This window comes from Saccopteryx bilineata, chromosome X, assembly GCF_036850765.1.
Source record: "Saccopteryx bilineata isolate mSacBil1 chromosome X, mSacBil1_pri_phased_curated, whole genome shotgun sequence".
Classification (NCBI taxonomy): Eukaryota; Metazoa; Chordata; class Mammalia; order Chiroptera; family Emballonuridae; genus Saccopteryx; species Saccopteryx bilineata.
The window spans coordinates 104,983,304-105,008,453 of record NC_089502.1 but is presented as its reverse complement, the minus strand read 5'-3'; the positions used below and the strand labels follow the sequence as shown (position 1 = coordinate 105,008,453).

The following is a 25,150-nucleotide window of genomic DNA, read 5'->3' as shown; positions in this document are numbered from 1 at the left end:
AACTTTTTTGCTTTATGGGCTTTGGTTTGGAGGTGACATTAATCATTTGGAGGATTTTATATAAAAGTAGTTCCTGCCCCGGCTGGATAGTTCAGTTGTTAGAGCATTCTCCCCATACACAAGGGTTTCGGGTTCACTTCCCTGTCAGGGCACACACCAGAACAGATCGATGTTTCTGTCTCTCCCCCCTTACTCTCTCTAAAATAATATTTTTTAACTTTTAAAAAGTAGTTCTCTCCTCCTGGGTCACCGAGATGTTTGCCTATTTTTTTATTTCTATTTTTTGTATTTTTCTGAAGTTGGAAACGGGGAGGCAGTCAGACAGACTCCCGCATGTGCCCGACTGGGATCCACCCGGCATGCCCACCAGGGGGCGATGCTCCACCCATCTGCGCCCTTGCTCTGTTGCAACCAGAGCCATTCTAGCACCTGAGGCAGAGGCCACAGAGCCATCCTCAGTGCCCGGGCCAACTTTGCTCCAATGGAGCCTTGGCTGCAGGTGGGGAAGAGAGAGACAGAGAAGAAGGAGAGGGGAAGGGGTGGAGAAGCAGATGGGCGCTTCTCCTGTGTGCCCTGGCCGGGAATCTAACGCGGGACTCCTGCACGCCAGGCCGACGCTCTACCACTGAGCCAACGAGCCAGGGCCTACCTTTTTTTTTTATTACCTTTCACCTTTAGGTTTTAATCCATCTAGAATCCATTTTTACCTGTGATAGGTAGGTATGCAATCATATTTTTTTCCACACACTGAGCCACATTTCCCACCATCAAATACTAAACAGTCCTTCCTTTTTTATTGATTTGCCATGACACCTTTATCATATATTATGAAACACACACACACAGGTCTGTTTGTGTTCTTGCACTAACACCACCTTGTTTTTACTTTGTAATGTATCTTAACCTCTCATAGGGCAAAGTCCCTCCTCTTTAGACTCCTTTTAGTTTTTCTTAGCAACATCTCTACGTAAATTTGAGAATTTATCAAGCTCTTCAAAAATCCAACTGGAGCCCTGGCCGGTTGGCTCAGCGGTAGAGCGTCGGCCTGGCGTGCGGGGGACCCGGGTTCGATTCCCGGCCAGGGCACATAGGAGAAGCGCCCATTTGCTTCTCCACCCCCCTCCCCTCCTTCCTCTCTTCCCCTCCCGCAGCCAAGGCTCCATTGGAGCAAGGATGGCCCGGGCGCTGGGGATGGCTCCTTGGCCTCTGCCCCAGGTGCTAGAGTGGCTCTGGTCACAGCAGAGCGACACCCCGGAGGGGCAGAGCATCGCCCCCTGGTGGGCAGAGCATCGCCCCTGGTGGGCGTGCCGGGTGGATCCCGGTCGGGCGCATGCGGAAGTCTGTCTGACTGTCTCCCTGTTTCCAGCTTCAGAAAAATACAAAAAAAAAAAAAAATCCAACTGGAATGTTGATTAGGATTGTACTGAATTTAAAGATTAGTTTGGGGTATTTGACATCATCAGAATATTAACTTATCCCATCCAAGGGGATGGAATATCTCCTAATTTGTTCAGTTCACTTTCTATCTGTGTTCTTTATTAAGAGTTTAAAGTTCGCCTGACCTGTGGTGGTGCAGTGGATAAAGCATCGACCTGGAAATGCTGAGGTAGCCGGTTCAAAACCTTGGGCTTGCCTGGTCAAGGCACATATGGGAGTTGATGCTTCCAGCTCCTCCCCTCTTCTCTCTCTCTTTCTCTCTCTGTCTCTCCCTCTCCTCTCTAAAATGAATAAAAAAAAAAAAATTAAAAAAAAAAAAAAAGAGTTTAAAGTTCCTTTGCTTGACCTGTGGTGGTGCGGTGGATAAAGCATTGGCCTAGAGTGCTGAGGTTACCAGTTGAAAACCCTAGCTTTGCCCACTCAAGGCACATACGAGAAGCGAGTATGAGTTGATGCTTCCTGCTTCCCCCCTTCTCTCTCTCTATCTCCTCTCTCTAAAATCAATAAATAAAATCTAAAATGCAAAAAGTTTAAAGTTTCTCTTTGGAATTGTTGTACATTTTCACTAATTTAATTCTTAGTTGCTTTGTAGTTTTTGTTATCATGAATATTTTATTTTACATCCTGGGGGTGAGGTGGCTCAATTTGAGCCAGTAACCACTTGCTCAAGCCAGCAATCTTGGGCTCAAGGCACATATGAAAAACAACAGACAATTAAAGTGAAGCAACTATGAGTTGATGTTTCTCATCTTTCTCCTCCCTCTCTCTTTCTGTCTGTCTGTCCCTCTATCAAAAAATAAAAGAAAAGCTTCCTTTATTTTTCTGTTGTTTTTTTGGCCTTTCCTTGATTTCTAGAACCTTGTAACATAATTAGAGATATTAAACCTTTGTGAATGATATCACTTGTCAGTATTTTTCCCAGTGTTATTCTTTTGCCTTTACTAATGATTTTTTTCCAAGTGAATTTTGTTTTTAAGTAAACAAATTTGCCTGACCTGTGGTGGTGCAGTGGATAAAGCGTCAACCTGGAAATGCTGAGGTCGCCGGTTCGAAACCCTGGGCTTGCCTGGTCAAGGCACATATGGGAGTTGATGCTTCCTGCTCCTCCCCCCTTCTCTCTCTCTGTCTCTCTCTCTCTTCTCTCTTCTCTCTCTCTCCTTTCTAAAAATGAATAAATAAAAATTTTTTAAAAATTAAGTAAACAAATTTATCTGTTTTCTTTTATGAATTATATATTTTGAGGGGTAGTTTTGTGATAGATTGCATTAAAGACCCCACTTTTTCTTTTTTTCTCTTTTTTTGTGAGTATTTTTCTGAAGTCAGAAGTAGGGAGGCAGTCAGACAGACTCCTGCATGCGCCTGACCAGTATCCACCCGGCATGCCCACCAGGGGGCGATGCATTGCCCAACCGGGGCATTGCTCCACAGTGGCTGGAGCTATTCTAGTGCCTGAGGCAGAGGCCATGGAGCTGTCCTCAGCGCTCAGGGCCAACTTTGCTCCAATGGAGCCTTGGCTGCGGGAAAGGAAGAGAGATACAGAAAGGAAGGAAAGGGGGAAGGGTGGAGAAGCAGATGGGCACTTTTCCTCTGTGCCCTGGCCGAGAATCGAACCTGGGACTTCCACATACCGGGCTGAGGCTCTACTGCTGACCCAACTGACCAGGACTTAAAAGACTCCAATTATTTATGTGTCTCTGTATCCATACCCTTTGGTAATTTCCCCCCATACTGACTCTGAGTTGGACCATATAACATGCTTTAACCAACAAGAGAGTATCCCACTTGATATAAGCATAACCTTGAAAAAGCTATTATATATTCTGCTTCCTCTCTTGGACCCCTGCCACTGCTATGAGAACATACCCATGCTACCCTGCAGAAGGGATGTGAGACACATGTAGAAATGAGCCTGCTCCTCCCAGCCAAGGTGTCCTATAGCAGCCAACCTCTAGCCAAGCCACCAACTCAAGAACTAGCCCACTGGAGATCAACAGAACCTAATCCAGATTGTATTCAATAGAACTTCCCAAGTGACCCTTAGACTCTAAGTTTTGGTACATGCATGTTCATTTTGTTCTTTTTGCACAGCATACTATGCCAATAGTCCCCCATCATTGTTATTTTTCAGAGTTATCCTGGCTATGCTTGCTTTTTTTCCCATTCGAACTTGAATTCAGTTTGCTTAGTATCAGGAAAAAAAATGATATATATATATATATATATATATATATATATATATATATATATATATTTTGTATTTTTCTGAAGCTGGAAACGGGGAGAGACAGTCAGACAGACTCCCGCATGCACCCGACCGGGATCCACCCGGCACGCCCACCAGGGGCGACACTCTGCCCACCAGGGGGCGATGCTCTGCCCCTCCGGGGCGTCGCTCTGCTGCGACCAGAGCCACTCTAGCGCCTGGGGCAGAGTCCAAGGAGCCATCCCCAGCGCCCGGGCCATCTTTGCTCCAATGGAGCCTTGGCTGCGGGAGGGGAAGAGAGAGACAGAGAGGAAGGAGAGGGGGAGGGGTGGAGAAGCAGATGGGCGCTTCTCCTGTGTGCCCTGGCCGGGAATCGAACCCGGGACCTCTGCACACCAGGCCGATGCTCTACCACTAAGCCAACCGGCCAGGGCTGAAAAAAATGATATTTTAATGAGTTTATATTAAATTTATAAATTATTTTAACATTTCCATAATTTTGAGTCTTCCTATTTAAAAATCTGTGATGCTTTTTCATTTGTTCCTCCAGAGTTTTACAAATGTTTTCTCATAAAGAGTTTGGACAGGCCCAGGCCAGGTAACTCAGTTGGGTAGAGGGTCTTCTCGATACACCAAGGTTGCAGGTTTGATCCCTGGTCAGGGCACATACAAGAATCAGCCAATAAATGCATGAATAAGTGGAACAACAAGTTGATGTTTCTCTTTTTCTTTCTCTTCTTCTCTAAATCAATAATTAAATAAAAAATAAAATTTAAATATCACACAAAAAATTTTGGATATTTCTTGTTAAGTTTGTTTCTATGAATTTGCTATAGACTGAATGTGTGCCCCCAAAATTCATATGTTGAAACCTAATTCCCAATGTGATGGTAATTGGAGATGAGGCTTTTGTGAGGTGATTAGTTCATGAAGGTAGAACCCTCATGAATGGGATTAGTGCCCTTATAAAGAGACCCCAGAGAGTTCTCTTGCCCATTCTACCATATGAGAACATAGCTAGAAGAAGGTAGTCTATGAGCCAGGAAGCAGGCTCTCAACAGACATTGAATCTGCCCATACCTTGATCTTGGACTTCTCAGCTTCTAGAACTGTGAAAAATGAATTTCTGTTGTTTATAAGCCACCCGGTCTAAGGTATTCTGTTATAGCAGCCCCAATAGAATAAGACAGTATTTTATCTTTTTTATTGCTCTAATAAATGAAGCCTTTCCTCCAGGATTTATATGTATTAATTTTATTTATTTATTTATTTATTTATTTATTTATTTATTTTGTCTTTTTCCAAAGTTGGAAACGAGGAGGCAGTCAGACAGACTCTTGCATGCGCTTGACCGATCCACCCGGCATGCCCACCAGGAGACGATGCTCTGCCCATCCGGGGCGTCGCTCTGTTGCGACCAGAGCCACTCTAATGCCTGAGGCAGAGGCCACGGAGCCATCCTCAGCGCCCGGGCCAACTTTGCTCCAATGGAGCCTTGGCTGCGGGAGGGGAAGAGAGAGACAGAGAGGAAGGAGAGGGGGAGGGTTGGAAAAGCAGATGGGCGCTTCTCCTGTGTGCCCTGGCTGGGAATCAAACCCGAGACTCCTGCACGCCAGGCTGACGCATTCCAATTTTATATGATACTTCTACTTTCTTTGTCTTTTCTACTTACATTGCTTGCTACCTCCAATATGTATGTTGAACGGTAGTGGAGAGAGTTTATACCTTACCTGGTATCTGATTTTAGCATATAAATGCTGCTGGTGTTTCCTGCTTAAGTGAAATGCTGGATAACTGAATTTTGGGACATAGAAAAACATTGACACACACACACACACATAATTATATCAAGGAAGACATCATATAGTCCTCTTTTATTGCATGTTGTTGTATTTTAAATAGAGTGGGTGTTGAATTTTGTCAATTCATTCTTTCACATTTCTGAAAGTAAGATATTTCAGATTTAATAATGTGTTAGATTTTATTAATGAATTTCCTAATATTGAATGAATCTTTGGGGAGGTATTTTTTTCTTTTGATTACAGTTGATATTCAATATTGTTTTATAATATATTAGTTTCAATATTGAATGATTCTATGGATTTTGTCTGCTAATATATATATTTTTGCTAATATTTTATGTAAGACTTTGCATTGATATTCATAAGCAAAGATTGATTGATATTATTTTCTTATTTTGTGGGATCTTTGTCATATTTTGTTATCAATGTTATACTCATTTCATTAAAAGAATTTGAAAGTACTCCTTTAGGCTTGGAGAAATAAAAATAGCATTCAGATTATCTGCTTGTTAGTGTTAGCAGACTTCCACTGTGAAAGGATCATGGGGCCTGACCTGTGGTGTCACAGTAGATAAAAGTTTTGACCTGTAACACTGAGTTTGCAGGTTCAAAACCCTGAGCTTCCCTGGTCAAGGCACATATGAGAGTTAATGCCTCCTGCTCCTCCCCCTTCTCTCTCTCCAACTCCTCTCTAAAATAAATAAAATCTTTAAAAAAGAAAAGAAATAAAATAAAGCATCATGGTTTGGGGCTTGGGGGAAAGTAGCTCTTTATAACTATCTCCATTTCTTCCTTGGAAATTGGTCTATATGAATTTTTCTCTTTTGGAATCAGTTTTGCTATATTATATTTTCCTAAGATGTTTTCCATTTCTTCCAGGTCTTTAAAACAATTTTCATAGAGTTGTACAAGGAAGTCTTTTATGATGTTTAAAAGGTCCCTCTTTCTATAGCTATGTTCAATCTTTCATTTCCAAATTCGTATATTTGTGCTTTCTCCTTTTCTTGATTATGTTATTTAATGGTTTACATATATTTATTTTTCACAGACTTGACTCATCTATTTATTATTTCTACTGTTATCTGTTTTCTAACTCCTTTACTTGGAATTTTCTTTTTGTTAAACTTTTCCTTCTACTCCCCTTTAGATTTATTTTGTTTTTCTTTCTCATTTTGAGTCAGGTAGTTATTTATATTTTTTCCTCATTTTTAATAAATATTTAGTATTTTAAGGCTGTGAACTCTCCTCTGACCACGATATCCATAGATTCTGATATATACTGTTTTCATTATCATTACTGTCTAGAAATTTAGCAGTTTTGGTTTGAGTTTCCCTTTTGACCCAGGAGTTATGTCTGTCTGTTTGTTTGTTTTTATTAAGTGAGAGACAGAGAGGCAGAGACAGGCTCCCGCATGCACCCTAACTCAGATCCACCCAGCAAGCCCCCACGAGGTGATACTCTGCCCAGCTGGGCCACAGCTCCATTGCTCAGCAACCAAGACGCTTCAGCACCTGAGGCCTAGGCCATGGAGCCATGCTCAGCACCCAGGGCCAACTTTGCTCAAACCAATCGAGCCATGGCTGCGGTAGGGGAAAAGAGAGAGAGATGGGGGAAGGGGTGAAGAAGCAGATGGTCATTTCTCTTGTGTGCCTTGACCTGGAAGTGAACTCAGAACTTCTACATGCTGGGCTGACACTCTAGCATTGAGCCAAACAGCCAGGGCACCAAGAGTTGTTTGACAGAGAGTTTTGAACATGTTCAGACAGAAGATCCATTTTACATTGGTTTCTAGTTTTATCCATTTGTGATCAGAGAACATTGTATTGGTTCCATTTTTTGCGATTTACTGAGACTTTCTTCTTGGCCTAATGTTGATTTTGTTGTTTAGGTTTTCTGTATTCTTATTGGTTTGTTGTGTTGTTGTTGTTGTTGATTTGACCTGTCCTGCAATGAGAAAGGTAAGTTAAATTTCTCCTTTTCTTAGTTTCTCCTTGTACCTTTTAACATTTCAGCTTTTTGAAAGATGCTGTTATTTGGTACAAAAATAGTCGTAACTTTATATTCTCATTGTGACTCATGGCCCTTTTTGCCTTAATTAATGCTTTTTTTATAATAAGCTTTTTCTTATGGAATAATTTGAGATTTACAGAACAGTTGCAAGGACATACCCTTCACCTATTTACCCCTCATGTAAATATATAACTTCACTTGTCAAAACTAAGAGATTAGCATTGGTAGATTGCTATTAACCACCAGATTTACCAGTTTTTATTCAGATTTTACCTTTTTTTTTTCTGTTCCAAGTTCCTACCCAGGATCCCACATTGTATTTAGTCATCATATCTCCTCCAGTCTGTGACAGTAACTCAGTCTTTCCTTGTTTTTAAGGATCTTAACAGTTAATTAATGCCTTTCATTCTGAGGTTTTAAATTGATAATTAAGATCGCAACCCCTGCTTTATTTCTTTACATTTGACTATTATACATTAGCCCTTTCTTGTATTTTTTTTTTTGTATTTTTCTTTTTTTTTTTTTTTTCATTTTTCTGAAGCTGGAAACAGGGAGAGACAGTCAGACAGACTCCCGCATGCGCCCGACCGGGATCCACCCGGCACGCCCACCAGGGGCGATGCTCTGCCCACCAGGGGGCGATGCTCTGCCCATCCTGGGCGTCGCCATGTTGCGACCAGAGCCACTCTAGCGCCTGAGGCAGAGGCCACAGAACCATCCCCAGCGCCCGGGCCATCTTTGCTCCATTGGAGCCTTGGCTGCGGGAGGGGAAGGGAGAGACAGAGAGGAAAGCGCGGTGGAGGGGTGGAGAAGCAAATGAGCGCTTCTCCTGTGTGCCCTGGCCGGGAATCGAACCCGGGTCCTCCGCACGCTAGGCCGACACTCTACCGCTGAGCCAACCGGCCAGGGCCATGTATTTTTCTGAAGCTGGAAACGGGGAGGCAGTCAGACAGACTCCTGCATGCGCCCGACTGGGATCCACCCAGCATGCCCACCAGGGGGCGTCGCTCTGTTGCGACCAGAGCCACTCTAGTGCCTGAGGCAGAGGCCATGGAGCCATCCTCAGCGCCCGGGCCATCTTTGCTCCAATGGAGCCTTGGCTGCGGGAGGGGAAGAGAGAGACAGAGAGGAAGGAGAGGGGGAGAGGTGGAGAAGCAGATGGGCGCTTCTCCTGTGTGCCCTGGCCGGGAATCGAACCTAGGACTTCCGCACGCCAGGCTGACACTCTACCACTGAGCCAACTGGCCAGGGCTCTTGTATTTTTAACCTTTCTGATTATATTTGTTTTAGTTGACTGTCTTGAATACAGCAGTTGGGTTTTGCTCAGTGATCCAATGGAAAATGTTTTTTCTTTGCATAGGTTAGCTAAGACCATTTATAATTATTGATACAAAAAATGTTTTGCTATTAATATAGTCATGTTATTTTAAGTTTTTCTTTTTTGGTTGTATGTTTATATATTAAAAGCATTTATATATATATATATATATATATATATATACACACACACACACACACACACACTTAGCAAGAGATACAGACAGACAGACAGATAGATAGGAAGGCAGAGAGATGAGAAGCATCAACTCATAGTTGTGGCACTTACTTGTCCATTGATTGCTTCTCATATGTGCCTTGACGGCAGGGAGTGGGGGGCTTTTACAGAGATAGTGACACCTTGTTCAAGCCAGTGGCCTATGGGCTCAAGCCAGTGACCATGGGATCATGTCAATAATCCCACACTCAAGCTGGTAAGCCTGCGTTCAAGCCATATGAGCCTACACTTAAGCTAGAAACGTCAGGGTTTCAAACCTGGGACCTCCAGCATCCCAGGTTGACACCCTATCAACTGTGCCACCACTAGTCGGTCATGTTTCTTAATTTTTTATTGATTTATTTTAGAGAGAGAGGTAGGGAGAGAGAGGGAGACAGAAACATTGATCTGTTTCTGTATGTACCCTGATTAGGTATTGAACTGGCAACCCTTGCACCTCGCTATGATGCTCCAACCAACTGAGCTATCTGCCCAGTGCTGTTTGCTTGTTTTTAGTTATCCTGACATTTGGAAAAGTTTTTAATTTGATCTAATAATTAATTTTGAATATCTTATTTTTATTCCTTTTTTATACTTGTTTATTGCTAATGTAAAGGAACACTGTTGATTCTAATTAGTTGATTTTGTACCTGGCAACCTAGCTGAACTCTTTAATTCTGAGGTGTCCATTGAAACTATTGGTTTTATTTCTTCTAATCCATATACCTTTTAGTTCTTTTTCTCCCTTTATACTATTGACAAAGACTTCAGTTGTATGTTAAACAGTAGTTGGTATAAGTAAATATCTAGTTTCAATATCAAGATTCAGGGATTGCATCTTAAGTTTCTCCATTTAGTATAAGATATACTGTAAAGTTTGGGTCTGTAACCTTCACCAAGTTAAGAAAATTTCCCTCTATTCCTAGTTCACTAATAGTTTTATCATAAGTAGGTATGTAACATACTTTTTCTACATTAACTGAGATACCCATATGATTATTCTCCTTTAGTCTATAAATGTGGCAAATTAAATTGACAGATTTTTTCTGAGGTTTAAGAAATTATCCTTGCATTCTTGGAATAAACTCTATTTGATTGTGATGCATTTTTAATATACTATTGGATTTGATTTGTTAATATTTTATTGAAGATTTGTGCATCTATATTAGTAAGTGAAATAAACCCATAATTTTCTTTTCTTTTATTGTGTCTGTCTGGATTTAGAATCAAAAATTCAAGATTATACTAGATTCTTTTTTTTTTTTTTTTTTTTTTTTTTTTTACAGAGGCAGAGATAGACAGGGACGGACAGACAGGAGTGGAGAGAGATGAGAAGCATCAATCATCAGTTTCTCTTTGCGCGTTGCGACTTCTTAGTTGTTCATTGATTGCTTTCTCACATGTGCCTTGACCGTGGGCCTTCAGCAGACCAAGTAACCCCCTGCTGGAGCCAGGGACCTTGGGTCCAAGCTGGTGAGCTCTTTGCTCATGCCAGATGAGCCCGCACTCAAGCTGGCGACCTCGGGGTCTCGAACCTGGGTCCTTCCGCATCCCAGTCCGATGCTCTATCCACTGCGCCACCACCTGGTCAGGCTAGATTCTTAATATATATGCAACAAATCAGGGATCACTAAAATATATTAGACATATACTAACAAACCTAAAACTAACATATACAAAAACACAATCATAGTTGAAGATCTCAACATACCATTGATGGCTTTAGGTAGATCTTACAAACATAAAATCAATAAAGACATATTGGACTTAAATTACACACTAGAAAAAATAGACATAATAGACGTTTACAGGACATTTCATCCCAAAACATCAGATTATACATTCTCCAGTGTGCATGGAACATTCTCAAGACTAGACCACATGTTGGGCCACGAAACTAACTTTAACAAATTCAGGAAGATTGAAATTATATCAAGCACATTTTCAGACCATAAGGCATTGAAATTAGAAGTCAGCAGCAAAAAGGAAGTAAAACCCACAAAAATGTGGAAATTAAACAGTATACTTCTAAAAAATGACTGAGTCAAGAAGAAATAAATGCAGACATCAAAAGATATATACAAACAGCCCTGGCCGGTTGGCTCAGCGGTAGAGTGTCGGCCTGGCGGGTGGGGGACCGGGGTTCGATTCCCATCCAGGGCACTTAGGAGAAGCGCCCATTTGCTTCTCCACCCCCACCCCCCCTCCTTCCTCTCTGTCTCTCTCTTCCCCTCCCGTAGCCAATGCTCCATTGGAGCAAAGATGGCCCAGGCGCTGGGGATGGCTCCTTGGCCTCTGCCCCAGGCGCTAGAGTGGCTCTAGTCGCGGCAGAGCGATGCCCCGGAGGGGCAGAGCATCGCCCCCTGGTGGGCAGAGCGTCACCCCTGGTGGGCGTGCCGGGTGGATCCCGGTCGGGCGCATGCGGGAGTCTGTCTGACTGTCTCTCCCCATTTCCAGCTTCAGAAAAAAAAAAATATATATATATGTACAATCAAGCGAGAATAACAACACAACATATCAAAACTTCTGGAATGCAGCAAAAGCAGTAATAAGAGGGAAATTTATATCATTACAGGCTTATACGAAGAAATAAGAAAAAAAAAGAAATAAGAGAAATCCCAACCTAACATTACATCTGAAAGAACTATAAAAAGAAGACCAAAAGCAACCCAAAGTGGGCAGAAGAAAGGAAATAGTAAAACTTAGAGCAGAACCAAATGAAATAGAGAAAAAACTGTAGAAAAAATTAATACAACAAAGAGCTGGTTCTTTGAAAAGATCAACAAATTCAACAAACCTCTGGTTAGACTCACTGAAGAAAAAAGAGAAATGACTCATATCAACAAAATCTGAAAGAAAGAGGAGAACTTACCATAAACATCATAGATATACAAAGGATCATATTAGAATAGTATGATAGATTATATGCCACAAAATTCAACAATGTAGAAGAATTGGGTAATTTCTTAGAACTTTACAATCTTCCTAGACAGAGTCACGAATAAGTGGAAAACCTAAATACTGTATTTACTAATGCATAAAATGCACCCTTTTGGGGAGCACTTTTATTTTATTTTTTTACAGAGACAGAGCGAGAGTCGGAGGGATAGATAGGGACAGACAGACAGGAACGGAGAGAGATGAGAAGCATCAATCATCAGTTTTTCATTGTGACACCTTAGTTGTTCATTGATTGCTTTCTTATATGTGCCTTGATCGTGGGCCTTCAGCAGACCGAGTAACCCCTTGCTCAAGTCAGCAACCTTGGGTCCAAGCTGGTGAGCTTTTTGCTCAAACCAGATGAGCCCACGCTCAAGCTGGCAACCTCAGAGTCTCAAACCTGTGTCTTCCGAATCCCAGTCCTACACTCTATCCACTGCACTACTGCCTGGTCAGGCAGATGCACCCTTTTTTGAAAATTTTGGGATCTAAAAACTGGGTGCATCTTATACAGAGGTTGTAGTTGTTGTTTTTTTACTTGCATTTCCTGCTTTTTCATGCTTGTTGTCTTTTTTTCAAATTTCGGGCCCCAAAATGTATGGGAGCATCTTATATTTATACATGGAGATATATGGTAGAGCCATAAGGTGGGAGGCAATAGAAACAACTATCAAAAATCTCCCCAAAAATAAAAGTCCAAGACCAGATGGCTACAATACTGAATTCTACCAAACATTCAAAGAAGATTTAGTACCTATTCTTCTCAAAGTCATCCAAAAAATAGAAGCAATACTCCTCAACACATTTTCTGAGGCCAACATAACTCTGACACCAAAACCTGGCAACAACAACACAAACAAAGAAAACTACAGACCAATATCTTTGATGAATACAGATGCAACAATTCTAAACAAAATACTAGCAAATCGAATACAACAATACATTTAAAAAATAATACATCATGGCTCTGTTCGGTTAGCTCAGTGGTAGAGCATCGGCCCGGCATGTGAAAGTTCTGGGTTCAATTCCCAGTCAGGGCACACAGGATAGGCACCCATCTGCTTCTCCAACCTTCCCCCTCTCCTTCCTTTCTATCTCTCTCTTCCCCTCCAGCAGCTAAAGCTCCATTGGAGCAAAGTTGGCCCGGGCGCTGAGGACGGCTCCATGGCCTCTGCGTCAGGTGCTAGAATGGCTCAGGCCACAGTGGAGCAATGCCCCAGATGGGCGGAGCATCGCCCCCTGGTGGGCATGCTGGGTGGATCCCAGTTGGGTGCATGTGGGAGCTGCCTCCCAGCTTCTAACTTCGGAAAAATACAAAATAATAATAATAATAATACATCACTATCAATTCCAGGATTCATTTCAGGAGCACAAGGATAATTGAACATATGTAAATCAATAAGTGTAATACACTATATCAACAAAACAAAGGAAAGCCCAGTTTGTGGTAGCTCAGTGTATAAGGCATGGACCTGGAATGCTGAGGTCACCAGTTCAAAACCCTGAGCTTGGACTGGTCAAGCATGTACGATAAACAACCAATGAACAACTAAAGTGAAGCAACTATCAGTTAATACTTCTTTCTGCCTTCACTTCCTCTTGCTGTAAAATCAGTAAATAAAATCTTTAAAAAAGGAGAAGACAAGATGGCGCTGGAGTAGGCGGATGTACCAACATCCACCTCCCAGAAACAAAGTGGATTACAAAATAATTTTAAGAACTATCATCTGGAAAAACCAACTTAAAACTAAGAGGACGCTTCAACCAAGGAACACTGAAGAAGCCACACCGAGACTGGCAGAGGAGAACAGAAGCTCCATCTTCACACATGCTGCAGATGGCTTTCCCAGTCTACCTGAATCATTACCAGCTAGAAGCAGCGGTCATTGGGACTTGGACGTGAGCTGCAAAGTATAGAATTGTGACAACAATTCCAGTGCCATGCAGACTTTTCCTGGATGTGGACTTTTCCTGGACTCCTGCTCCTTGTGACAGCTCCTAACAGACTGAACTGGGGTTGGGTTGCATTTTTCAGGGATTTGGCATGGTGTTGGGGCCAACTTGGACTTGGTGAACATGTTAAGGACACTACTCTTTTATGGATTCTTGCTGTATTGGCAAAGAGCTTGCTTAAAGGCTTTAATCACTGTAAAAAAAATAGAAGAATGGATAAAGAAGATGGGGCACATATACACCATGGTATATTATTCAGCCATAAGAAATGATGACAACGGATCACTTACAACAAAATGGTGGGATATTGATAACATTATATGAAGTGAAATAAGTAAATCAGAAAAAAACAAGAACTGCAGGATTTCATACATTGGTGGGACATAAAAACGAGACTAAGAGACATGGACAAGAGTGTGGTGGTTAGGGGGGACAGGGGGAGGGAAGGAGGGAGAGGGGGAGGAGGAGAGGCACAAAGAAAACTAGATAGAAGGTGACGGAGGACAATCTGACTTTGGGTGATGGGTATGCAACAGAATTGAATGACAAGATAACCTGGCCATGTTTTCTTTGAATATATGTACCCTGATTTATTGATGTGACCCCATTAAAATTAATAAAAATTTATTTATTAAAAAAATCTTTAAAAAAAAAAGGCCTAACCAGGTGGTGGTACTGTGGATAGAGCATCAGGCTGGCATGCAAAAAACCCAGGTTCAAAACCCCGAGGTTGCCTGACCAGGCGGTGGTGCAGTGAATAGAGCATCGGACTGGGATGCGGAAGACCCAGGTTCAAGACCCCAAGCTCGCCAGCTTGAGCGTGGGCTCATCTGGTTTGAGCAAAAGCTCACCAGCTTGGACCCAAGGTCGCTGGCTCTAGCAAGGGGTGACTCGGTCTGCTGAAGGCCCACGGTAAAGGCACATATGAGAAAGCAATCAATGAACAACTAAGGTGTTGCAACGAAAAACTGATAATTGATGCTTCTCATCTCTCTTCGTTCCTGTCTGTCTGTTCCTATCTATCCCTCTCTCTGACTCTTGCTGTCTCTGTAAAAACAAAACAAAACAAAAAAACCATGAGCTCTCTGGCTTGAGCACGGGTTCACCAGCTTGAGCACGGGTTTTCTGGCTTGAGCATGGGATCATAGGCATGACTCCATGGTTGCTGGCTGCAGCCCAAAGGTTACTGGCTTGAAGCCCAAGGTCACTGGCTTGAGCAACAGGTCACTCACTCTACTATAGCCCCCAAGTCAAAGCACATATGAAAAAGCAATCAATGAACAACTAAGGAACCACAATAAAGAATTGATGCTTCTCATCCTTCTCCTTTCCTGTCTGTCTGTCTCTATCTATTCCTCTCACTGTGTGTGTCTCTCTCTCTGTCTCTGTCACAAAAAAAGGATAAAAATCATATTATTTTATCAATGAATGCAGGGAAGGCATTCAATAAGATACAACATCCATTTATGTTTAAAACACTCAATAAAAGGTGTATAGAAGCAAAGTAACTTAGCATAATAAAGACCGCATATGAGAAACCATCAGCCAAGATCATACTAACTGGTGAAAAACTGAAAACTTTTTCTCTAAAATCAGAAACAAGAGAAGGCTTCTCACTCTCTTCACTCTTATTCAGCACAGTACTGGAAGTCTTAGCCAGAGCAATTAGGCAAGAGAAAGAAATAAAAGGCACCCACATTGGTGCCTTTTTGCATATGACATGATCCTGTATATGGAAAACCCCAAAGATTCCACAAAAATACTATTAGATATATGGTAAAGTCACAGGATACAAAATCAGTATACAAAATTCTACTGCTTTCCTATATGCCAATGAAGAAACTTCAGAAAATGAATTGAAAAACCAACCCCTTTTACAGTTGCAACAACAAAAATATCTAGAAATAATCTTAACAAAGGATGTGAAGGACCTATATACTGAAAACTACAAAACATTACTAAAACTTGGCCTGACCTGTGGTGGCGCAGTGGATAAAGCAATAACCTGAAACACTGAGGTCGCTGGTTCAAAACTCTGGGCTTGCCTGCTCAAGGCACGTATGGGAATCAATGCTTCCTCCTCTGCCCTGCGCTCGCTCTCTCTCTCTCTCTCTCTCTCTTCTCTAAAAAATAAATTTAAAAATCTTTAAAGAAAAACAAGCATTACTAAAAGAAATTGAAAAAGACACGATGAAATAGAAAAATATTCCATGTTCATGGATCAGAAGACTCAACATAATTAAAATGTCCATACTTCCCAAAGCAATATACAAATTTAATGCAATCACAATTGAAGTCCCAATGTCAATGTCATTTTTTTTTTAATAAAGCAAAAAATCACCGGATTTGTATGGAACCATAAAAGACCATGAATAGTCAAAGCAATCCTGAGGAAAAAAAATAAAGCCAGAGGTATCACACTACCTGACTTCAAATTATACTACAGAGCCACGATAATCAGAACAGCATAGTATTGTCAGAAAAACAGACATACAGACCACTGGAACAGAATCAAGAGCCCAGAAATAAAACCACATATGATATATATGGACAAATCATCTTCAACAAAGGAGCCAAAAACATACAATGGAGAAAAGAAAGCCTCTTCAATAAATGGTGCTGGGAAAATTGGAAAGCCACATGCAAAAGGATGAAAGTTGACTACACCCTGTCCTCATGCACTAAAATTAATTCAAAATAGATCAAATACCTAAATATAATATCTAAGACAATAAATCACATAGAAGAAAACATAGGTACTAAACTTATGGACTTTTACTGTAGAGAACATTTTATGAATTTGACCCCAAAGACAAGGGAAGTAAAGACAAAAATACATGAATAGAACTATATTCAACTAAAAAGCTTATGCACAGGAAAAGAAACCCACAACAAAATAAAAAAGCAGCCAACCAAATGGGAGATGATATTTACAAACAACAGCTCTGATAAGGAGTTAATATCCAAAATATATAAAGAACTCACAAAGCTTAACACCAAACAAGCAAGTAATCCAATTAAAAATGGGGAAAGGACCTGAAAGGACATTTCTCCCAAGAAGACATACAAATGGCCAACAGATATATGAAAAGATGCTCATCTTCACTAGCTACTAGAGAAGTACAAATCAAAACTACAAAGAGATACCACCTTACATCTGTTAGATTGGCTGTTATCAACAAGACAGTAGTAATAAGTGCTGGAAAGGCTGGAGAAAAATGAACCCTCATTCACTGCTGGTGGGAATGCAAATTTGTACAACCATTATGGAAGAAAGTATGGTGGTTCCTCAAAAAATTAATAATAGAGCTACATATGACCCAGCAATCCCTCTACTGGGTATCTACCCAAAAAATTTGAAAACGTTGGTACACAATGACATGCATTCCCATGTTCATTTACGGTGGCCAAGACATGGAAACAAAATGCCCCTCGATAGAGGATTGGATAAAGAAGGTAGGGTACAGCCTGACCAGATGGTGGCACTGTGGATAGAGCATCGGACTGGGATGTGGAGGACTCAGGTTCGAGACCCTGAGGTCGCCAGCTTGAACGCAGGCTCGTGTGGTTTGAGCAAAGCTCAACAGCTTGGACCTAAGGTTGCTGGCTTGAGCAAGGGGTTACTAGGTCTGCTGTAGCCCCCTGGTCAAGGCACATATGAGAAAGCAATCAATGTACAACTAAAGTGCCACAACAAAAGACTGATGATTGATGCTTTTCATCTCTCTCCGTTCCTGTCTGTCTGTCCCTATCTATCCCTCTCTCTGACTCTCGCTCTATCTCTTTAAAAAAAAAAAAGATAGGGTACATATATACAAGTAGTACTACTCAGCCATAAGAAACGATGACATATTGCCATTTACAACAACATGCATGGACCTTGAGAACATTATACTGAGTGAAATAAGTAAATCAAAAAAGCTAAGAAGTATATTATTTCACACATAAGTGTGATATAAAAATAAGACTCATAGACATAGATAAAGTAAAGGGGTTACCAGATGGAAGGGGGTGGAGAGGAGGTGAGTAAAGAGGACAAATATATGGTGATGGGAAATGATCTGACTTTTTTTTTTTTTTTTTGTATTTTTCTGAAGCTGGAAATGGGGAGAGACAGTCAGACAGACTCCCGCATGCGCCCGACCGGGATCCACCCGGCACGCCCACCAGGGGCAACGCTCTGCCCACCAGGGGGCGATGCTCTGCCGCTCCGAGGCGTCGCTCTGCCGTGACCAGAGCCACTCTAGCGCCTGGGGCAGAGGCCAAGGAGCCATCCCCAGCGCCCGGGCCATCTTTGCTCCAATGGAGCCTTGATCTGACTTCTGGTGATGGGCATACAACACATTTAACAATTCAAATGCTATAGGAATGTTTATCTGAAACCTAGGTATTCTTTTTTTGACAGACACACAGAGAGAAACAGAGAAAGGGACACATAGGGACAGACAGAAAGGGAGAAAGATGAGAAGCATCAATTCTTCATTGAGGCACCCTAGTTGTTTCCTGATTGCTTGATCTCATATGTGCCTTGACCTGGGTGGGGTGGAGGGTTCCAGCAGAGCGAGTGACCTCTTTCTCAGGCCAGAGACCTTGAATTTCAAGCCAGTGACCATGGGGTCATGTCTATGATCCCTTGCTCAAGCCAGTGACCTTGGGCTCAAGCCAGCAACTTTAGGCTTCAAGCCAATGACCTTTGCGCTCAAGCCAGCGACCCTGTACTCAAGCCAGATGAGTCCGTGCTCAAGCTGGTGACCTTGGGGTTTCAAACCTGGGTCCTCTGAGTCCCAGTCCAACGCTCTAGCCACTGCGCCACCACCTGGTCAGGCTGAAACATATATACTCTTACTGATCAATGTCACATCATTAAATTTGATTTTCTAAATTAAAAAAAATGAAGTCTGTGCAGTTACACCAACAAAACAAAAAATAAAAATAAATAAATATTCAACTAGACTAATAAAATGAGCTCGGAAGCTTTCCCACCTTTTCTATTTTCTGCAATAACTTGTATAAGCTGAAAAGTAACTGTTCCTTGAGAGTTTGGCAAAATACACGTATAAATCCATCTGGGCCTGGATTTGGAGGGAAGTGAGATCCTTGGCTACCATTTCAATTTAATTAATGCTTAATATTCTGTTCAAGTTCTCTACTACTTCCTATACCATTTTTGTAATTTTGTATTTTTCTAGGAAAAAAATTTTTACCTGGATTTTTCAATAATTTTCGTCTAGTTCCTAACAGTAAAATTTCTAACTTGAGTACCTGGTGGCGCCTTCACAGAGCGGGGGTGCCAGAGAGCGGCATGCCTGCCATTTGGGGGCTAGAGGAAGAACGGCTACTTTTGCACATCCAGCAAAGCAATGGCTATGTATGATTCTCTGTTGCTCTGGATATTTGTGATTGTATATGAATCTGGACACTTTAAATGTGTGTTTATACTTGATGCTCTGGTATGTTTCTGTTTGTACAAAAATATCAGACTGAAAAAGAACAGGTTTTCAGTTGGAAATTAGCTGGATGATTCTCTGTGGAACTATTTTTCTGTATCTGTTTGCCTGGGGGCCTGAACTGTGAGGGGGTAATCCCGTGGGTCTTTCAATATCCCTATGTATGTCTGCATCTCTGGCAGGAGGTGATTTGTTTTGTGTACTTTTTTATGTCTTGCAGTATCTGCAACTGTGAGGGTTCGTGATTCTCTGTGTATCCTTATGTCTCTACACATGTCTGCATCTCTAAGGGCAAAGGATTCTGTATGCATCTCTGTTTCACTGTAGAAATATATGCATAGACTACACATGCTACGTGGCAAGTTCTGACTTTCCAAGTCTGGAAGAAGCATTACAACAGGAAATGCTCTGGATTCCAGCTTCCGGATGGAATTTCACTCAGAAAAAATACCCCTTCCTGGTCCTCCCAATAACTGCAGCATTCTTTGTCTTTCTTCAGGAGGCTGAGTTGAGGGGGTTTACGCTAACCTTGACCTCAGAGGCCACGTCTTTCAGGAAGATTTGGCAGAGCCATGAAATTCCACACCCTGCCACTTGCTTCTTGCCAGGCCCACTTCTTCCTCCTAAACCTTTTTATAGCTCCACATTATCTACCAGACCAATTCCAATCTAAATTGTCCAGAGAGGCCAGAGGAAGACACAGGGAGATGAGGACAAAGAATCAGAATGAGATTTTTTAAATGAAATAGATAAATAAAGATAGATATGGGGACAGATGAACAGATAGAGAAATGAGAACAAAGAGACAGAGGCCAAGAAATAGGGCCTGAAAGGTGGGAACAGACAGTCAGAAATTGGGATAAAGAAACAAAAAAGGATGGGGATAGAGAGATATACAGAAAGATGGAGCAGACAGGGTGGGGAACAAGGGAGTGACAGAAATAAGGCGAGAATGTAGGGAGGAAGAGAGGAAGAGAGAGGAAAAAGAGATGGGGACAGAGAGAGATCAAGGCTAGAGAGACAGCTACATAAAAGATGAGGACAGAGAGAGAGAGATGGAGAAGATAACAGCCAGGTAGATAGAGAGGGAGTGACTGGGATTAAACAGACAAAGATAGAAAGGAGAGAGTGATGAAGGTTAGGAGGAAGAAGTTAATGGTATAGAAACTAACACTTTTGAGCCTTTGTTATGTCTGAGGCATGGTTCTACCAGCTGTACATGTGTTAGCTCGTGTGATGCTCAACAGTAGCACTGTGAAGCAGATACTGTTATCAGCCCCGTATTACAGATGAAGACATTGAGGCACAGAAAGTCAGTAGCACAACCACGATTGGAATTCAAGCCATCTAGCATAAGCAACCGTACTCCTGACTACACAGTCAGTGACAAAGATAGAGACAGCGTGACAGATAACTGGGGACAAGATAGCAAACAGATGAAACACACAGAGGGACAGAGAGATGGAGACAAGAAACAGGCACGTGATGAGAGCAACCCCACAACATGGGAACTGAGACAGAAAAGGGGGAGAAGAGATGGGAGAATCAAATAGGGAAAGAGGAGCAAGAAGACCAACAGGTGTATGTGAGAGAGAGAGAGAGACAAAACAGTGAGCAATAATGTAAATACTGGGGGTGGGGGTGAAGACAGAGGTTAGAACAGGAAGGTGAGAGTAGAGAAAGTCAGGTAGGGAAAAGACATAAATGAATGCAGCAACACAAACAGATAAGAACTGGAGGACAGCCAGTAATAAAATAAATAGGGATAGAGTGATGAAGACAGAAAGGCAGACAGAAAAGAAGGAGCCAAAGGAAGTTGAACAGAAAAGACAGAAATTCTGGAACGCACAGAAATTCAGGAACAGATAAGGTAATGTGGTATTGTATATATTATTATTATATATGTGAGGGTGGGGACACATACCAAATGAGACCTCTAAGTTAGGTGGAGACAGGATGGAGACAAGATGACCCCCCAGCATAGGCATCATAGTGAGAGTGACAGCAAGAGCAAGAAGGGAAGAGAGAGAGAGAGAGAGAGAGAGAGAGAGAGAGAGAGAGAGAGAATATTAGACACAAGAAAGAGAAACCACCAGAGAGATGTAAGCAGAAAAACAAGAGAAAGCAAACTAAAGATAGAGATGGATGAATGTCTGAGAGGTGGTGACAGTACTAGTAAACTGGGGAGAAAGAGACAGTAAAAAGTAAGGAGGAGAAATAGAAACAAAAGATGAAATCATTCTTGATATACCAGGACTGCACTGGTCTGTGTGGTGCCCACTACCAGGCGTCCCCAAACTGCGGCCCCCTGAGGCCATTTATCTGGCCACCGCCGCACTTCCGCAAGGGGCACCTCTTTCATTGGTGGTCAGTGAGAGGAGCACTGTATGTGGTGGCCCTCCAATGGTCTGAGGGACAGTGAACTGGCCCCTTGTGTAAAAAGTTTGGGGACCCCTGCATGAGCTCGGGAAGCAGGGCCTGGGCCTTTGTCGTTCACTATTGTATCCTGCACTGGCAACACAGTCTCGATCATGTGGAGGACCATCTTTCACTAAACAGTAGGCACAAAGGGCTGTGCATACATTACATACACTATGCCATTGAATCCTCACAACTCTGATCCAGTAAGTATTATTGGTATCATCCCCAGTTTATAGATGGGGAAACTGAGATTCCAAGTGATAAGAAACTTGTTGAAGGTCACAAGGAAAAGCCAAGAGAGAAGCCCTCGCCTGGACCAATGGTGAGAGTATGTCAGGAACCAAGAATTAGGATAAATCCTGTTCTGTCTGTGCACCCGAGGTGCAAAATACCAAATTCCAGTCTGCCTGACTCCCAGGCCCAGGTAAGTGTGTCCTGACTCCTTAGCCTCTGGGTCTCCCTCCATCTGGTGAAGGAGGTTGACCTAGCTAGCTCGGAGAGACTGGGAAAAGTCCAGTGAGTGAAAGGAATAAAAACCCATGGGAGAACCTCCGCTTGGGAAAATCAGAGAATGCTTCCTGGAGGAAGAGGTGGCTCAAAGGGGCCAGAGGAAGATTGTTATAGAAGTCAGTGAATCTTCTGGGCTCCTCATTTGCACAGTTTCCTTCCAAGCCCCCAGTTAATAAACAGTGAAAAATCAAAGAGTACTGATGATTTGTCACTCCACAAGTAAATTGAACTTCCCTAAAATCTTACATGTCCTATATAAAAGAAACTAAACAGATTTTCCCAAATTTGACAGCAATCCTAAAAATGTACATTATTGGGAAGATGAAACTTTAAACTATTGTACTAAAAAAATTTTTTTCTATCAACCATGCTATAAGAAAGGCTGACTAATATTTTTGTTCTCTCTACAGAAAATGACCTTACGTCATGCCTTAATGACAAAATAGAAATTGTTACAGGGCCCTCATCTTCCCACCACTGGATCTATAAACCTCCCATTATCTGTATTCATCCGTTCCTCTTGCCTTCCTGTTACCATGAGGGGCCTGACACCCTCGTCTTCTCTGAGGCCCAGTGCCCCAGATCCCAGCCCCTCCTGTCTCTTGCATTATCCCCTTTCTCTTTTGTGTCTTCATCTTCTCCCTCTCTACTGGATTATTCCCAGTGGCAAACAACCATAGTCTAATATCTCCCATCTTTAAAAAAAATTATCCTTTGACCATCCTCTAGATACCATCATCTTATCTCTCGAGCTCTGCGCCCTTCACAGCCAAGTTTCTCAAGGGCATTGCCTACACACCTAGCTGTACCTCAGTGGGGTGAGGAGGGGGTGTTCTGTTCCCTCGGACTTCAGGGAGGGTCCTGTGACAAGCTACACTCCCACCAGCACTCTATCCAATTATTCCTGTTTCTTTTTAAATATTTTTAAATATTTTTTTATTTATTCATTTTAGAGAGGAGAGACAGACAGACAGACAGACAGACAGACAGACAGACAGAAAGGAGGAGCAAGAAGCATCAACTCCCATATGTGCCTTGACCAGGCAAGCCCAGGGTTTTGAACCGTTGACCTCAGTTTTCCAGGTTGACACTTTATCCACTGCACCACCACAGGTCAGGCCAATTATTCCTGTTTTTAAAATTAATTTTATTTCTTTTTCATGATATACACTATAATTTTAGTAAAGGGCGAAAGATTTATGCGATCTGAAGAGAAACGAGAGCATACACTATAATTTTAGAATATACGTATAAGTAGAGTTTGAATAAATAATAAAACAAATAACCTGTGTGCTCACCACCCCGCTGCAAAAACCAATCATTTCCAAATGGCAAAACCCGCTGGGTAGCCAGCCCTCCCCAGGCACCCTCCTTCCCCTCCCTGCAGTAAGCACTGTCCTAACATTTTTATTGTTCACTCCTTGCTTTTCTGTATGGTTTTACAACATATGACTGCATCCATGTATTGTGCAATTGTACACATTTTCCCACTTTATATAAATATTATTTGTGACGTTTTTGAATCAGCGTCAGGTTTCCTGAGTTTCATCTATGTTGAAACATGTAGTTAGAGTTCATTCATTTATTATTTCCATATAGTATTTCACATATGTTTCAAGTTGCTCATCCTATACTCTTGTTTCCATTTCTTACAGTTAACAGGCTTTGGCCTGACCAGGCAGTGGCACAGTGGATAGAGCGTCGGACTGGGATGCTGAGGACCCAGGTTCGAGACCCCGAGGTCGCCAGCTTGAGTGCAGGCTCATCTGGTTTGAACAAAAGCTCACCAGCTTGGACCCAAGGTCACTGGCTCAAGCAAGGGGTTACTCAGTCTGCTGAAGGCCCGCAGTCAAGGCACATATGAGAAAGCAATAAATGAACAACTAAGGTGTTGCAACGCGCAATGAAAAACTAATGATTGATGCTTCTCATCTCTCCGTTCCTGTCTGCCTGTCCCTGTATATCCCTCTCTCTGACTCTCTCTCTCTGTTTCTGTAAAAATAAAAATAAAAATAAATAAAAAAAACCCAGGCTTTGGTGAACATTCCTATAGTGTCTCCTAGTACACATGTGCAAAGATTTCTCTAGGGAAGCAATTCTCAGAAATTTTGGTCTCGGGGCTTTTAGAAAATTTTTAAAATTAATTTTTAGAGAGAAAAAAACGGAGACAAAGACATATATACACAGAGAGAGAGAGAGAGAGAAAAAAAAAAACATTGATTTTGTCATTCCACTCATTCATGCCGTCATTGGTTGATCCTTGTATGTGCCCTAGCTGGGGATCGAACCTGCAACATGCATTTTTGGATGATGCTCGAATCAACTTAGCTACCCATCCAGGGCCAAGGACATTCTTAAAAAGTATTGCAGCCCTTCCCAGATAGCTCGGTTGGATAGAGTACTGTTCAGATACACAAAGGAGGCAGGTTCAACCCCAGTCAGGGCACATACAGGAACAGATCTATGTTTCTGTCTCTATCTCTCTCTCCCTTCTTCTCTTTCTCAAATCAATAAATAATTTTTTTAAAAATCACTGTAGACCCCAAAGAGCTTTGATCTTTGTGGATAATATCAATTGACACCTGCTATATTAGAAATGAAAACTGAGGCCTGACCAGGCAGTGGCGCAGTGAATAGAGCGTCAAACTGGGATGTGGAGGACCCAGGTTCTAAACCCTGAGGTCACTGGCTTGAGTGTGGACTCATCCAGCTTGAGCACAGTGTAGCTGGCTTGAGCATGGGATCATAGACATGACCCCATGGTTACTGGCCTCAGCCCAAAGATCACTGGCTTGAAGCCCAAGGTCACTGGCTTGATCAAGGGGTCACTCACTCTGCTGTAGCCCCCTGGTCAAAGCACATATGAGAAAACAATTGATAAACAACTAAGGT

General features: G+C 42.1%; 1 long non-coding RNA gene across 1 annotated transcript in view; it reads left to right on the top strand.

Moving 5' to 3' along the window:
- The window catches only part of LOC136317114 (uncharacterized), a 56,231-nt gene extending 32,013 nt beyond the window's left edge, over positions 1-24,218 (top strand). Inside the window, exon 3 of the long non-coding RNA XR_010727840.1 lies at positions 23,914-24,218. This is a non-coding gene — a long non-coding RNA (uncharacterized lncRNA). The remainder of the gene's footprint in view (positions 1-23,913) is intronic.
- The last annotated feature ends 932 nt before the right edge of the window (positions 24,219-25,150 follow it).